The 13,732-nt window shown below is 46.1% G+C and overlaps 6 non-coding genes across 6 annotated transcripts; all 6 read left to right on the forward strand.

The window, feature by feature from the left end:
* The first annotated feature begins 1,731 nt into the window (after positions 1-1,731).
* On the forward strand, positions 1,732-1,922 carry LOC130303580 (U2 spliceosomal RNA). Its single transcript, XR_008853625.1, has one exon. It is a non-coding gene; the product is annotated as a U2 spliceosomal RNA (small nuclear RNA).
* A 2,087-nt stretch (positions 1,923-4,009) lies between these two features.
* On the forward strand, positions 4,010-4,200 carry LOC130303581 (U2 spliceosomal RNA). Its single transcript, XR_008853626.1, has one exon. It is a non-coding gene; the product is annotated as a U2 spliceosomal RNA (small nuclear RNA).
* A 2,088-nt stretch (positions 4,201-6,288) lies between these two features.
* Positions 6,289-6,479, forward strand: LOC130303582 (U2 spliceosomal RNA). The gene has a single exon (XR_008853627.1). It is a non-coding gene; the product is annotated as a U2 spliceosomal RNA (small nuclear RNA).
* A 2,093-nt stretch (positions 6,480-8,572) lies between these two features.
* On the forward strand, positions 8,573-8,763 carry LOC130303583 (U2 spliceosomal RNA). The gene has a single exon (XR_008853628.1). It is a non-coding gene; the product is annotated as a U2 spliceosomal RNA (small nuclear RNA).
* Positions 8,764-10,853: 2,090 nt separating this feature from the next.
* On the forward strand, positions 10,854-11,044 carry LOC130303585 (U2 spliceosomal RNA). The gene has a single exon (XR_008853630.1). It is a non-coding gene; the product is annotated as a U2 spliceosomal RNA (small nuclear RNA).
* Positions 11,045-13,128: 2,084 nt separating this feature from the next.
* LOC130303586 (U2 spliceosomal RNA) lies at positions 13,129-13,319 on the forward strand. Its single transcript, XR_008853631.1, has one exon. It is a non-coding gene; the product is annotated as a U2 spliceosomal RNA (small nuclear RNA).
* Positions 13,320-13,732: the final 413 nt, after the last annotated feature.

The raw sequence follows: 13,732 nt of genomic DNA on the forward strand, positions 1-13,732 counted from the left end.
CCCCAATATCGCGCCACACCCCTACCCCTTAATTCCCTGGTTGAACGTGATGGACATATGTCTTTTTTCGACCGTACTAACTATGTAACTATGTAACATAACATGGGGGGGGGGGGGTCTCCTGGCTGTTCACACAGGTGTGTCATTGCTGTACATTGACCATGCATTGCTTCTGTGGTATTGCAAAGGCAAAGACAAATGCTTCCAGCCATCCATTGCACTAATGGATTGGTCATCAGCTGGCTGTCTATGTCCCGCATCAATATAGACCAAAGTACAGAGGGTTAGGCTATGCTATTGTGCACCTACCTGATGCATCAGAAGGTGCGAGGCCCTTGCTAAATTCTGTGCACAGACTTTGAGATCTATGCTTTAGACTGTATCTAAACCTGCTCCAACATGGACTGACATTCTGGCCTACTTTCAGCCGATGCGACTTGTCTGTCGCTGAACAGTCGCTTTTTATGTATTCAGCACCTATGTATAATGTTGTAAAAATGCTCTAGAAGCTAAAGTCGCAGAAATGTCACACATATTTGGCCTGCAACTTTCTGTGCGACAAATTCAGACAGGAAAAATCAGTATAAATCCTTAGAAAATTATCCCCCAGTGTCTCCATCTGCTGGCGGTATTGAATAAGCAATGCTGCACTGATGGGGTATGCATTAGACGAAAAAAAAGAAGAAAAAGAAGAATAATACGCCCAGAAAAGAGGCGAAAAGGAGAAAAACGTGAAAAAAAAGTAAGAGGAAGAGAAGGGAAAAAAAGGTGGAAATGGGTTTAAAAGTGATTTCGGCGGAGAAATATATATATATATATATATATATATATATATATATATATATATATATATATATATGCGCACACACACACATAGATATAAACGTATTCTCCGTTGAGATATTGCAGCCGCTGCTGTGTCCAGGCCCAGGAGCCTTAGCACTGTGCTGTGATGTCACTCAATACCACTGACATCACTAGGTGTAAACAACATCTCTCCTTTGCTGTGTATGTGACTATGGAGCTGTTTGGTGATGTCGTCTATTACGGCCTTCATAGAAGCAACAGGAGATTGTTGCATCCATCTTGAACCCTCAGAACTACAGTGCTATGATGTCACTCACTTCCACAGGCCTTGCAGAGTGTAAACAACAACAACCCAGCTTTGTTGTGTATGTAACCAAAGGGATTTGTGATGTCACCTAGAACCTTCACAGCAGCGACAGCTTTATGAGGAGCATCAGCACTGCTCTGCCTGAGCAGAACCATCACCGCCATAGGTTGTCAAATAACCCGGATTTAACCCACACAGGTAAGTCCAATGGGGTGCAGGCATGTCCTCTATGCTTACAGCTTCCCGTGGGTGTTGGTTTGATACCGTTTGGGGACAGCCAAGGAGGCATCTGCAGGCAACAAAGGTAGGTGTGTGCTTGTGTGTGTGTTTCCTATGCAGATCCTAAGCCCAGTGTCACATGCAAGTAGGAGGAGTAAGAAGGGTTCCTGGCAAATCCGGGTTATGGATTGCATTTAAAAAGGCCCCGTGGGAGTGCAATGGGCCCCTGTCTTGCTGCTTAGCAATAATGGTATGGGTTTAGGTTCTGCTGTGTGTACTGGTGGTTGACTGCCCCCCAGCCCAGAGTGTGCATGGAAAATTGTCTGGCAGCCTCCCTGACAGCAAGCAGTGATAGTGCCCATGAAGGGGACCTTGTTGGGCCCGCCCCTTTCACGGTTATCGCTTCTCGGCCTTTTGGCTAAGATCAAGTGTAGTATCTGTTCTTATCAGTTTAATATCTGATACGTCCCCTATCTGGGGACCATATATTAAATGGATTTTTGAGAACGGGGGCCGATTTCGAAGCTTGCTTCCGTCGCCCTATGCATTGACCCGATATGGCAGTATCTTCGGGTACAGTGCACCACCCCCTTACAGGGTTAAAAAGAAAGATTCCTACTTTCATTGCTACCTGCTTGCTGGCTAGCCAGCTAGCCAGCCCTGTGGGCCTTGCTGCTGCTGCAGCCAATAAACAAAAGGTGGTGCTGCTGCTGCTTCTGCTGCTTCTGCTTCTGCTTGTGTCTGGCCCCTGTTGGAGCGTCCAGGCACAGGACTTCTGCTGCTGCTGACTAAATGGCCTCCTTAATTGGATCATTTGAGTAGCCAGCACACCTGTGCAGGTAGGGCATGACATGATAGGCAGCTGCCTTGATAGCGGGTGGGTGCTGAATGTTCCTAATTGACAAAATAAGATTAATGCTTATGAAGAAATATAAAATCTCATCCCTTCCCCAATATCGCGCCACACCCCTACCCCTTAATTCCCTGGTTGAACGTGATGGACATATGTCTTTTTTCGACCGTACTAACTATGTAACTATGTAACATAACATGGGGGGGGGGGGGGTCTCCTGGCTGTTCACACAGGTGTGTCATTGCTGTACATTGACCATGCATTGCTTCTGTGGTATTGCAAAGGCAAAGACAAATGCTTCCAGCCATCCATTGCACTAATGGATTGGTCATCAGCTGGCTGTCTATGTCCCGCATCAATATAGACCAAAGTACAGAGGGTTAGGCTATGCTATTGTGCCTACCTGATGCATCAGAAGGTGCGAGGCCCTTGCTAAATTCTGTGCACAGACTTTGAGATCTATGCTTTAGACTGTATCTAAACCTGCTCCAACATGGACTGACATTCTGGCCTACTTTCAGCCGATGCGACTTGTCTGTCGCTGAACAGTCGCTTTTTATGTATTCAGCACCTATGTATAATGTTGTAAAAATGCTCTAGAAGCTAAAGTCGCAGAAATGTCACACATATTTGGCCTGCAACTTTCTGTGCGACAAATTCAGACAGGAAAAATCAGTATAAATCCTTAGAAAATTATCCCCCAGTGTCTCCATCTGCTGGCGGTATTGAATAAGCATTGCTGCACTGATGGGGTATGCATTAGACGAAAAAAAAGAAGAAAAAGAAGAATAATACGCCCAGAAAAGAGGCGAAAAGGAGAAAAACGTAAAAAAACGTGAAAAAAAAGTAAGAGGAAGAGAAGGGAAAAAAAGGTGGAAATGGGTTTAAAAGTGATTTCGGCGGAGAAATATATATATATATATATATATATATATATATATATATATATATGCGCACACACACACATAGATATAAACGTATTCTCCGTTGAGATATTGCAGCCGCTGCTGTGTCCAGGCCCAGGAGCCTTAGCACTGTGCTGTGATGTCACTCAATACCACTGACATCACTAGGTGTAAACAACATCTCTCCTTTGCTGTGTATGTGACTATGGAGCTGTTTGGTGATGTCGTCTATTACGGCCTTCATAGAAGCAACAGGAGATTGTTGCATCCATCTTGAACCCTCAGAACTACAGTGCTATGATGTCACTCACTTCCACAGGCCTTGCAGAGTGTAAACAACAACAACCCAGCTTTGTTGTGTATGTAACCAAAGGGATTTGTGATGTCACCTAGAACCTTCACAGCAGCGACAGCTTTATGAGGAGCATCAGCACTGCTCTGCCTGAGCAGAACCATCACCGCCATAGGTTGTCAAATAACCCGGATTTAACCCACACAGGTAAGTCCAATGGGGTGCAGGCATGTCCTCTATGCTTACAGCTTCCCGTGGGTGTTGGTTTGATACCGTTTGGGGACAGCCAAGGAGGCATCTGCAGGCAACAAAGGTAGGTGTGTGCTTGTGTGTGTGTTTCCTATGCAGATCCTAAGCCCAGTGTCACATGCAAGTAGGAGGAGTAAGAAGGGTTCCTGGCAAATCCGGGTTATGGATTGCATTTAAAAAGGCCCCGTGGGAGTGCAATGGGCCCCTGTCTTGCTGCTTAGCAATAATGGTATGGGTTTAGGTTCTGCTGTGTGTACTGGTGGTTGACTGCCCCCCAGCCCAGAGTGTGCATGGAAAATTGTCTGGCAGCCTCCCTGACAGCAAGCAGTGATAGTGCCCATGAAGGGGACCTTGTTGGGCCCGCCCCTTTCACGGTTATCGCTTCTCGGCCTTTTGGCTAAGATCAAGTGTAGTATCTGTTCTTATCAGTTTAATATCTGATACGTCCCCTATCTGGGGACCATATATTAAATGGATTTTTGAGAACGGGGGCCGATTTCGAAGCTTGCTTCCGTCGCCCTATGCATTGACCCGATATGGCAGTATCTTCGGGTACAGTGCACCACCCCCTTACAGGGTTAAAAAGAAAGATTCCTACTTTCATTGCTACCTGCTTGCTGGCTAGCCAGCTAGCCAGCCCTGTGGGCCTTGCTGCTGCTGCAGCCAATAAACAAAAGGTGGTGCTGCTGCTGCTTCTGCTGCTTCTGCTTCTGCTTGTGTCTGGCCCCTGTTGGAGCGTCCAGGCACAGGACTTCTGCTGCTGCTGACTAAATGGCCTCCTTAATTGGATCATTTGAGTAGCCAGCACACCTGTGCAGGTAGGGCATGACATGATAGGCAGCTGCCTTGATAGCGGGTGGGTGCTGAATGTTCCTAATTGACAAAATAAGATTAATGCTTATGAAGAAATATAAAATCTCATCCCTTCCCCAATATCGCGCCACACCCCTACCCCTTAATTCCCTGGTTGAACGTGATGGACATATGTCTTTTTTCGACCGTACTAACTATGTAACTATGTAACATAACATGGGGGGGGGGGGGGGTCTCCTGGCTGTTCACACAGGTGTGTCATTGCTGTACATTGACCATGCATTGCTTCTGTGGTATTGCAAAGGCAAAGACAAATGCTTCCAGCCATCCATTGCACTAATGGATTGGTCATCAGCTGGCTGTCTATGTCCCGCATCAATATAGACCAAAGTACAGAGGGTTAGGCTATGCTATTGTGCACCTACCTGATGCATCAGAAGGTGCGAGGCCCTTGCTAAATTCTGTGCACAGACTTTGAGATCTATGCTTTAGACTGTATCTAAACCTGCTCCAACATGGACTGACATTCTGGCCTACTTTCAGCCGATGCGACTTGTCTGTCGCTGAACAGTCGCTTTTTATGTATTCAGCACCTATGTATAATGTTGTAAAAATGCTCTAGAAGCTAAAGTCGCAGAAATGTCACACATATTTGGCCTGCAACTTTCTGTGCGACAAATTCAGACAGGAAAAATCAGTATAAATCCTTAGAAAATTATCCCCCAGTGTCTCCATCTGCTGGCGGTATTGAATAAGCATTGCTGCACTGATGGGGTATGCATTAGACGAAAAAAAAGAAGAAAAAGAAGAATAATACGCCCAGAAAAGAGGCGAAAAGGAGAAAAACGTAAAAAAACGTGAAAAAAAAGTAAGAGGAAGAGAAGGGAAAAAAAGGTGGAAATGGGTTTAAAAGTGATTTCGGCGGAGAAATATATATATATATATATATATATATATATATATATATATATGCGCACACACACACATAGATATAAACGTATTCTCCGTTGAGATATTGCAGCCGCTGCTGTGTCCAGGCCCAGGAGCCTTAGCACTGTGCTGTGATGTCACTCAATACCACTGACATCACTAGGTGTAAACAACATCTCTCCTTTGCTGTGTATGTGACTATGGAGCTGTTTGGTGATGTCGTCTATTACGGCCTTCATAGAAGCAACAGGAGATTGTTGCATCCATCTTGAACCCTCAGAACTACAGTGCTATGATGTCACTCACTTCCACAGGCCTTGCAGAGTGTAAACAACAACAACCCAGCTTTGTTGTGTATGTAACCAAAGGGATTTGTGATGTCACCTAGAACCTTCACAGCAGCGACAGCTTTATGAGGAGCATCAGCACTGCTCTGCCTGAGCAGAACCATCACCGCCATAGGTTGTCAAATAACCCGGATTTAACCCACACAGGTAAGTCCAATGGGGTGCAGGCATGTCCTCTATGCTTACAGCTTCCCGTGGGTGTTGGTTTGATACCGTTTGGGGACAGCCAAGGAGGCATCTGCAGGCAACAAAGGTAGGTGTGTGCTTGTGTGTGTGTTTCCTATGCAGATCCTAAGCCCAGTGTCACATGCAAGTAGGAGGAGTAAGAAGGGTTCCTGGCAAATCCGGGTTATGGATTGCATTTAAAAAGGCCCCGTGGGAGTGCAATGGGCCCCTGTCTTGCTGCTTAGCAATAATGGTATGGGTTTAGGTTCTGCTGTGTGTACTGGTGGTTGACTGCCCCCCAGCCCAGAGTGTGCATGGAAAATTGTCTGGCAGCCTCCCTGACAGCAAGCAGTGATAGTGCCCATGAAGGGGACCTTGTTGGGCCCGCCCCTTTCACGGTTATCGCTTCTCGGCCTTTTGGCTAAGATCAAGTGTAGTATCTGTTCTTATCAGTTTAATATCTGATACGTCCCCTATCTGGGGACCATATATTAAATGGATTTTTGAGAACGGGGGCCGATTTCGAAGCTTGCTTCCGTCGCCCTATGCATTGACCCGATATGGCAGTATCTTCGGGTACAGTGCACCACCCCCTTACAGGGTTAAAAAGAAAGATTCCTACTTTCATTGCTACCTGCTTGCTGGCTAGCCAGCTAGCCAGCCCTGTGGGCCTTGCTGCTGCTGCAGCCAATAAACAAAAGGTGGTGCTGCTGCTGCTTCTGCTGCTTCTGCTTCTGCTTGTGTCTGGCCCCTGTTGGAGCGTCCAGGCACAGGACTTCTGCTGCTGCTGACTAAATGGCCTCCTTAATTGGATCATTTGAGTAGCCAGCACACCTGTGCAGGTAGGGCATGACATGATAGGCAGCTGCCTTGATAGCGGGTGGGTGCTGAATGTTCCTAATTGACAAAATAAGATTAATGCTTATGAAGAAATATAAAATCTCATCCCTTCCCCAATATCGCGCCACACCCCTACCCCTTAATTCCCTGGTTGAACGTGATGGACATATGTCTTTTTTCGACCGTACTAACTATGTAACTATGTAACATAACATGGGGGGGGGGGGGGTCTCCTGGCTGTTCACACAGGTGTGTCATTGCTGTACATTGACCATGCATTGCTTCTGTGGTATTGCAAAGGCAAAGACAAATGCTTCCAGCCATCCATTGCACTAATGGATTGGTCATCAGCTGGCTGTCTATGTCCCGCATCAATATAGACCAAAGTACAGAGGGTTAGGCTATGCTATTGTGCACCTACCTGATGCATCAGAAGGTGCGAGGCCCTTGCTAAATTCTGTGCACAGACTTTGAGATCTATGCTTTAGACTGTATCTAAACCTGCTCCAACATGGACTGACATTCTGGCCTACTTTCAGCCGATGCGACTTGTCTGTCGCTGAACAGTCGCTTTTTATGTATTCAGCACCTATGTATAATGTTGTAAAAATGCTCTAGAAGCTAAAGTCGCAGAAATGTCACACATATTTGGCCTGCAACTTTCTGTGCGACAAATTCAGACAGGAAAAATCAGTATAAATCCTTAGAAAATTATCCCCCAGTGTCTCCATCTGCTGGCGGTATTGAATAAGCATTGCTGCACTGATGGGGTATGCATTAGACGAAAAAAAAGAAGAAAAAGAAGAATAATACGCCCAGAAAAGAGGCGAAAAGGAGAAAAACGTAAAAAAACGTGAAAAAAAAGTAAGAGGAAGAGAAGGGAAAAAAAGGTGGAAATGGGTTTAAAAGTGATTTCGGCGGAGAAATATATATATATATATATATATATATATATATATATATATATATATATGCGCACACACACACATAGATATAAACGTATTCTCCGTTGAGATATTGCAGCCGCTGCTGTGTCCAGGCCCAGGAGCCTTAGCACTGTGCTGTGATGTCACTCAATACCACTGACATCACTAGGTGTAAACAACATCTCTCCTTTGCTGTGTATGTGACTATGGAGCTGTTTGGTGATGTCGTCTATTACGGCCTTCATAGAAGCAACAGGAGATTGTTGCATCCATCTTGAACCCTCAGAACTACAGTGCTATGATGTCACTCACTTCCACAGGCCTTGCAGAGTGTAAACAACAACAACCCAGCTTTGTTGTGTATGTAACCAAAGGGATTTGTGATGTCACCTAGAACCTTCACAGCAGCGACAGCTTTATGAGGAGCATCAGCACTGCTCTGCCTGAGCAGAACCATCACCGCCATAGGTTGTCAAATAACCCGGATTTAACCCACACAGGTAAGTCCAATGGGGTGCAGGCATGTCCTCTATGCTTACAGCTTCCCGTGGGTGTTGGTTTGATACCGTTTGGGGACAGCCAAGGAGGCATCTGCAGGCAACAAAGGTAGGTGTGTGCTTGTGTGTGTGTTTCCTATGCAGATCCTAAGCCCAGTGTCACATGCAAGTAGGAGGAGTAAGAAGGGTTCCTGGCAAATCCGGGTTATGGATTGCATTTAAAAAGGCCCCGTGGGAGTGCAATGGGCCCCTGTCTTGCTGCTTAGCAATAATGGTATGGGTTTAGGTTCTGCTGTGTGTACTGGTGGTTGACTGCCCCCCAGCCCAGAGTGTGCATGGAAAATTGTCTGGCAGCCTCCCTGACAGCAAGCAGTGATAGTGCCCATGAAGGGGACCTTGTTGGGCCCGCCCCTTTCACGGTTATCGCTTCTCGGCCTTTTGGCTAAGATCAAGTGTAGTATCTGTTCTTATCAGTTTAATATCTGATACGTCCCCTATCTGGGGACCATATATTAAATGGATTTTTGAGAACGGGGGCCGATTTCGAAGCTTGCTTCCGTCGCCCTATGCATTGACCCGATATGGCAGTATCTTCGGGTACAGTGCACCACCCCCTTACAGGGTTAAAAAGAAAGATTCCTACTTTCATTGCTACCTGCTTGCTGGCTAGCCAGCTAGCCAGCCCTGTGGGCCTTGCTGCTGCTGCAGCCAATAAACAAAAGGTGGTGCTGCTGCTGCTTCTGCTGCTTCTGCTTCTGCTTGTGTCTGGCCCCTGTTGGAGCGTCCAGGCACAGGACTTCTGCTGCTGCTGACTAAATGGCCTCCTTAATTGGATCATTTGAGTAGCCAGCACACCTGTGCAGGTAGGGCATGACATGATAGGCAGCTGCCTTGATAGCGGGTGGGTGCTGAATGTTCCTAATTGACAAAATAAGATTAATGCTTATGAAGAAATATAAAATCTCATCCCTTCCCCAATATCGCGCCACACCCCTACCCCTTAATTCCCTGGTTGAACGTGATGGACATATGTCTTTTTTCGACCGTACTAACTATGTAACTATGTAACATAACATGGGGGGGGGGGGGTCTCCTGGCTGTTCACACAGGTGTGTCATTGCTGTACATTGACCATGCATTGCTTCTGTGGTATTGCAAAGGCAAAGACAAATGCTTCCAGCCATCCATTGCACTAATGGATTGGTCATCAGCTGGCTGTCTATGTCCCGCATCAATATAGACCAAAGTACAGAGGGTTAGGCTATGCTATTGTGCACCTACCTGATGCATCAGAAGGTGCGAGGCCCTTGCTAAATTCTGTGCACAGACTTTGAGATCTATGCTTTAGACTGTATCTAAACCTGCTCCAACATGGACTGACATTCTGGCCTACTTTCAGCCGATGCGACTTGTCTGTCGCTGAACAGTCGCTTTTTATGTATTCAGCACCTATGTATAATGTTGTAAAAATGCTCTAGAAGCTAAAGTCGCAGAAATGTCACACATATTTGGCCTGCAACTTTCTGTGCGACAAATTCAGACAGGAAAAATCAGTATAAATCCTTAGAAAATTATCCCCCAGTGTCTCCATCTGCTGGCGGTATTGAATAAGCATTGCTGCACTGATGGGGTATGCATTAGACGAAAAAAAAGAAGAAAAAGAAGAATAATACGCCCAGAAAAGAGGCGAAAAGGAGAAAAACGTAAAAAAACGTGAAAAAAAAGTAAGAGGAAGAGAAGGGAAAAAAAGGTGGAAATGGGTTTAAAAGTGATTTCGGCGGAGAAATATATATATATATATATATATATATATATATATATATATATATATGCGCACACACACACATAGATATAAACGTATTCTCCGTTGAGATATTGCAGCCGCTGCTGTGTCCAGGCCCAGGAGCCTTAGCACTGTGCTGTGATGTCACTCAATACCACTGACATCACTAGGTGTAAACAACATCTCTCCTTTGCTGTGTATGTGACTATGGAGCTGTTTGGTGATGTCGTCTATTACGGCCTTCATAGAAGCAACAGGAGATTGTTGCATCCATCTTGAACCCTCAGAACTACAGTGCTATGATGTCACTCACTTCCACAGGCCTTGCAGAGTGTAAACAACAACAACCCAGCTTTGTTGTGTATGTAACCAAAGGGATTTGTGATGTCACCTAGAACCTTCACAGCAGCGACAGCTTTATGAGGAGCATCAGCACTGCTCTGCCTGAGCAGAACCATCACCGCCATAGGTTGTCAAATAACCCGGATTTAACCCACACAGGTAAGTCCAATGGGGTGCAGGCATGTCCTCTATGCTTACAGCTTCCCGTGGGTGTTGGTTTGATACCGTTTGGGGACAGCCAAGGAGGCATCTGCAGGCAACAAAGGTAGGTGTGTGCTTGTGTGTGTGTTTCCTATGCAGATCCTAAGCCCAGTGTCACATGCAAGTAGGAGGAGTAAGAAGGGTTCCTGGCAAATCCGGGTTATGGATTGCATTTAAAAAGGCCCCGTGGGAGTGCAATGGGCCCCTGTCTTGCTGCTTAGCAATAATGGTATGGGTTTAGGTTCTGCTGTGTGTACTGGTGGTTGACTGCCCCCCAGCCCAGAGTGTGCATGGAAAATTGTCTGGCAGCCTCCCTGACAGCAAGCAGTGATAGTGCCCATGAAGGGGACCTTGTTGGGCCCGCCCCTTTCACGGTTATCGCTTCTCGGCCTTTTGGCTAAGATCAAGTGTAGTATCTGTTCTTATCAGTTTAATATCTGATACGTCCCCTATCTGGGGACCATATATTAAATGGATTTTTGAGAACGGGGGCCGATTTCGAAGCTTGCTTCCGTCGCCCTATGCATTGACCCGATATGGCAGTATCTTCGGGTACAGTGCACCACCCCCTTACAGGGTTAAAAAGAAAGATTCCTACTTTCATTGCTACCTGCTTGCTGGCTAGCCAGCTAGCCAGCCCTGTGGGCCTTGCTGCTGCTGCAGCCAATAAACAAAAGGTGGTGCTGCTGCTGCTTCTGCTTCTGCTTGTGTCTGGCCCCTGTTGGAGCGTCCAGGCACAGGACTTCTGCTGCTGCTGACTAAATGGCCTCCTTAATTGGATCATTTGAGTAGCCAGCACACCTGTGCAGGTAGGGCATGACATGATAGGCAGCTGCCTTGATAGCGGGTGGGTGCTGAATGTTCCTAATTGACAAAATAAGATTAATGCTTATGAAGAAATATAAAATCTCATCCCTTCCCCAATATCGCGCCACACCCCTACCCCTTAATTCCCTGGTTGAACGTGATGGACATATGTCTTTTTTCGACCGTACTAACTATGTAACTATGTAACATAACATGGGGGGGGGGGGGGTCTCCTGGCTGTTCACACAGGTGTGTCATTGCTGTACATTGACCATGCATTGCTTCTGTGGTATTGCAAAGGCAAAGACAAATGCTTCCAGCCATCCATTGCACTAATGGATTGGTCATCAGCTGGCTGTCTATGTCCCGCATCAATATAGACCAAAGTACAGAGGGTTAGGCTATGCTATTGTGCACCTACCTGATGCATCAGAAGGTGCGAGGCCCTTGCTAAATTCTGTGCACAGACTTTGAGATCTATGCTTTAGACTGTATCTAAACCTGCTCCAACATGGACTGACATTCTGGCCTACTTTCAGCCGATGCGACTTGTCTGTCGCTGAACAGTCGCTTTTTATGTATTCAGCACCTATGTATAATGTTGTAAAAATGCTCTAGAAGCTAAAGTCGCAGAAATGTCACACATATTTGGCCTGCAACTTTCTGTGCGACAAATTCAGACAGGAAAAATCAGTATAAATCCTTAGAAAATTATCCCCCAGTGTCTCCATCTGCTGGCGGTATTTGAATAAGCATTGCTGCACTGATGGGGTATGCATTAGACGAAAAAAAAGAAGAAAAAGAAGAATAATACGCCCAGAAAAGAGGCGAAAAGGAGAAAAACGTAAAAAAACGTGAAAAAAAAGTAAGAGGAAGAGAAGGGAAAAAAAGGTGGAAATGGGTTTAAAAGTGATTTCGGCGGAGAAATATATATATATATATATATATATATATATATATATATATATATATATGCGCACACACACACATAGATATAAACGTATTCTCCGTTGAGATATTGCAGCCGCTGCTGTGTCCAGGCCCAGGAGCCTTAGCATTGTGCTATGTTTTACTCAATACCACTGACATCACTAGGTGTAAACAACATCTCTCCTTTGCTGTGTATGTGACTATGGAGCTGTTTGGTGATGTCGTCTATTACGGCCTTCATAGTAGCAACAGGAGATTGTTGCATCCATCTTGAACCCTCAGAACTACAGTGCTATGATGTCACTCACTTCCACAGGCCTTGCAGAGTGTAAACAACAACAACCCAGCTTTGTTGTGTATGTAACCAAAGGGATTTGTGATGTCACCTAGAACCTTCACAGCAGCGACAGCTTTATGAGGAGCATCAGCACTGCTCTGCCTGAGCAGAACCATCACCGCCATAGGTTGTCAAATAACCCGGATTTAACCCACACAGGTAAGTCCAATGGGGTGCAGGCATGTCCTCTATGCTTACAGCTTCCCGTGGGTGTTGGTTTGATACCGTTTGGGGACAGCCAAGGAGGCATCTGCAGGCAACAAAGGTAGGTGTGTGCTTGTGTGTGTGTTTCCTATGCAGATCCTAAGCCCAGTGTCACATGCAAGTAGGAGGAGTAAGAAGGGTTCCTGGCAAATCCGGGTTATGGATTGCATTTAAAAAGGCCCCGTGGGAGTGCAATGGGCCCCTGTCTTGCTGCTTAGCAATAATGGTATGGGTTTAGGTTCTGCTGTGTGTACTGGTGGTTGACTGCCCCCCAGCCCAGAGTGTGCATGGAAAATTGTCTGGCAGCCTCCCTGACAGCAAGCAGTGATAGTGCCCATGAAGGGGACCTTGTTGGGCCCGCCCCTTTCACGGTTATCGCTTCTCGGCCTTTTGGCTAAGATCAAGTGTAGTATCTGTTCTTATCAGTTTAATATCTGATACGTCCCCTATCTGGGGACCATATATTAAATGGATTTTTGAGAACGGGGGCCGATTTCGAAGCTTGCTTCCGTCGCCCTATGCATTGACCCGATATGGCAGTATCTTCGGGTACAGTGCACCACCCCCTTACAGGGTTAAAAAGAAAGATTCCTACTTTCATTGCTACCTGCTTGCTGGCTAGCCAGCTAGCCAGCCCTGTGGGCCTTGCTGCTGCTGCAGCCAATAAACAAAAGGTGGTGCTGCTGCTGCTTCTGCTGCTTCTGCTTCTGCTTGTGTCTGGCCCCTGTTGGAGCGTCCAGGCACAGGACTTCTGCTGCTGCTGACTAAATGGCCTCCTTAATTGGATCATTTGAGTAGCCAGCACACCTGTGCAGGTAGGGCATGACATGATAGGCAGCTGCCTTGATAGCGGGTGGGTGCTGAATGTTCCTAATTGACAAAATAAGATTAATGCTTATGAAGAAATATAAAATCTCATCCCTTCCCCAATATCGCGCCACACCCCTACCCCTTAATTCCCTGGTTGAACGTGATGGA

The sequence above is a fragment of the Hyla sarda genome, unplaced genomic scaffold (assembly GCF_029499605.1).
Source record: "Hyla sarda isolate aHylSar1 unplaced genomic scaffold, aHylSar1.hap1 scaffold_1233, whole genome shotgun sequence".
Lineage (NCBI taxonomy): Eukaryota > Metazoa > Chordata > Amphibia > Anura > Hylidae > Hyla > Hyla sarda.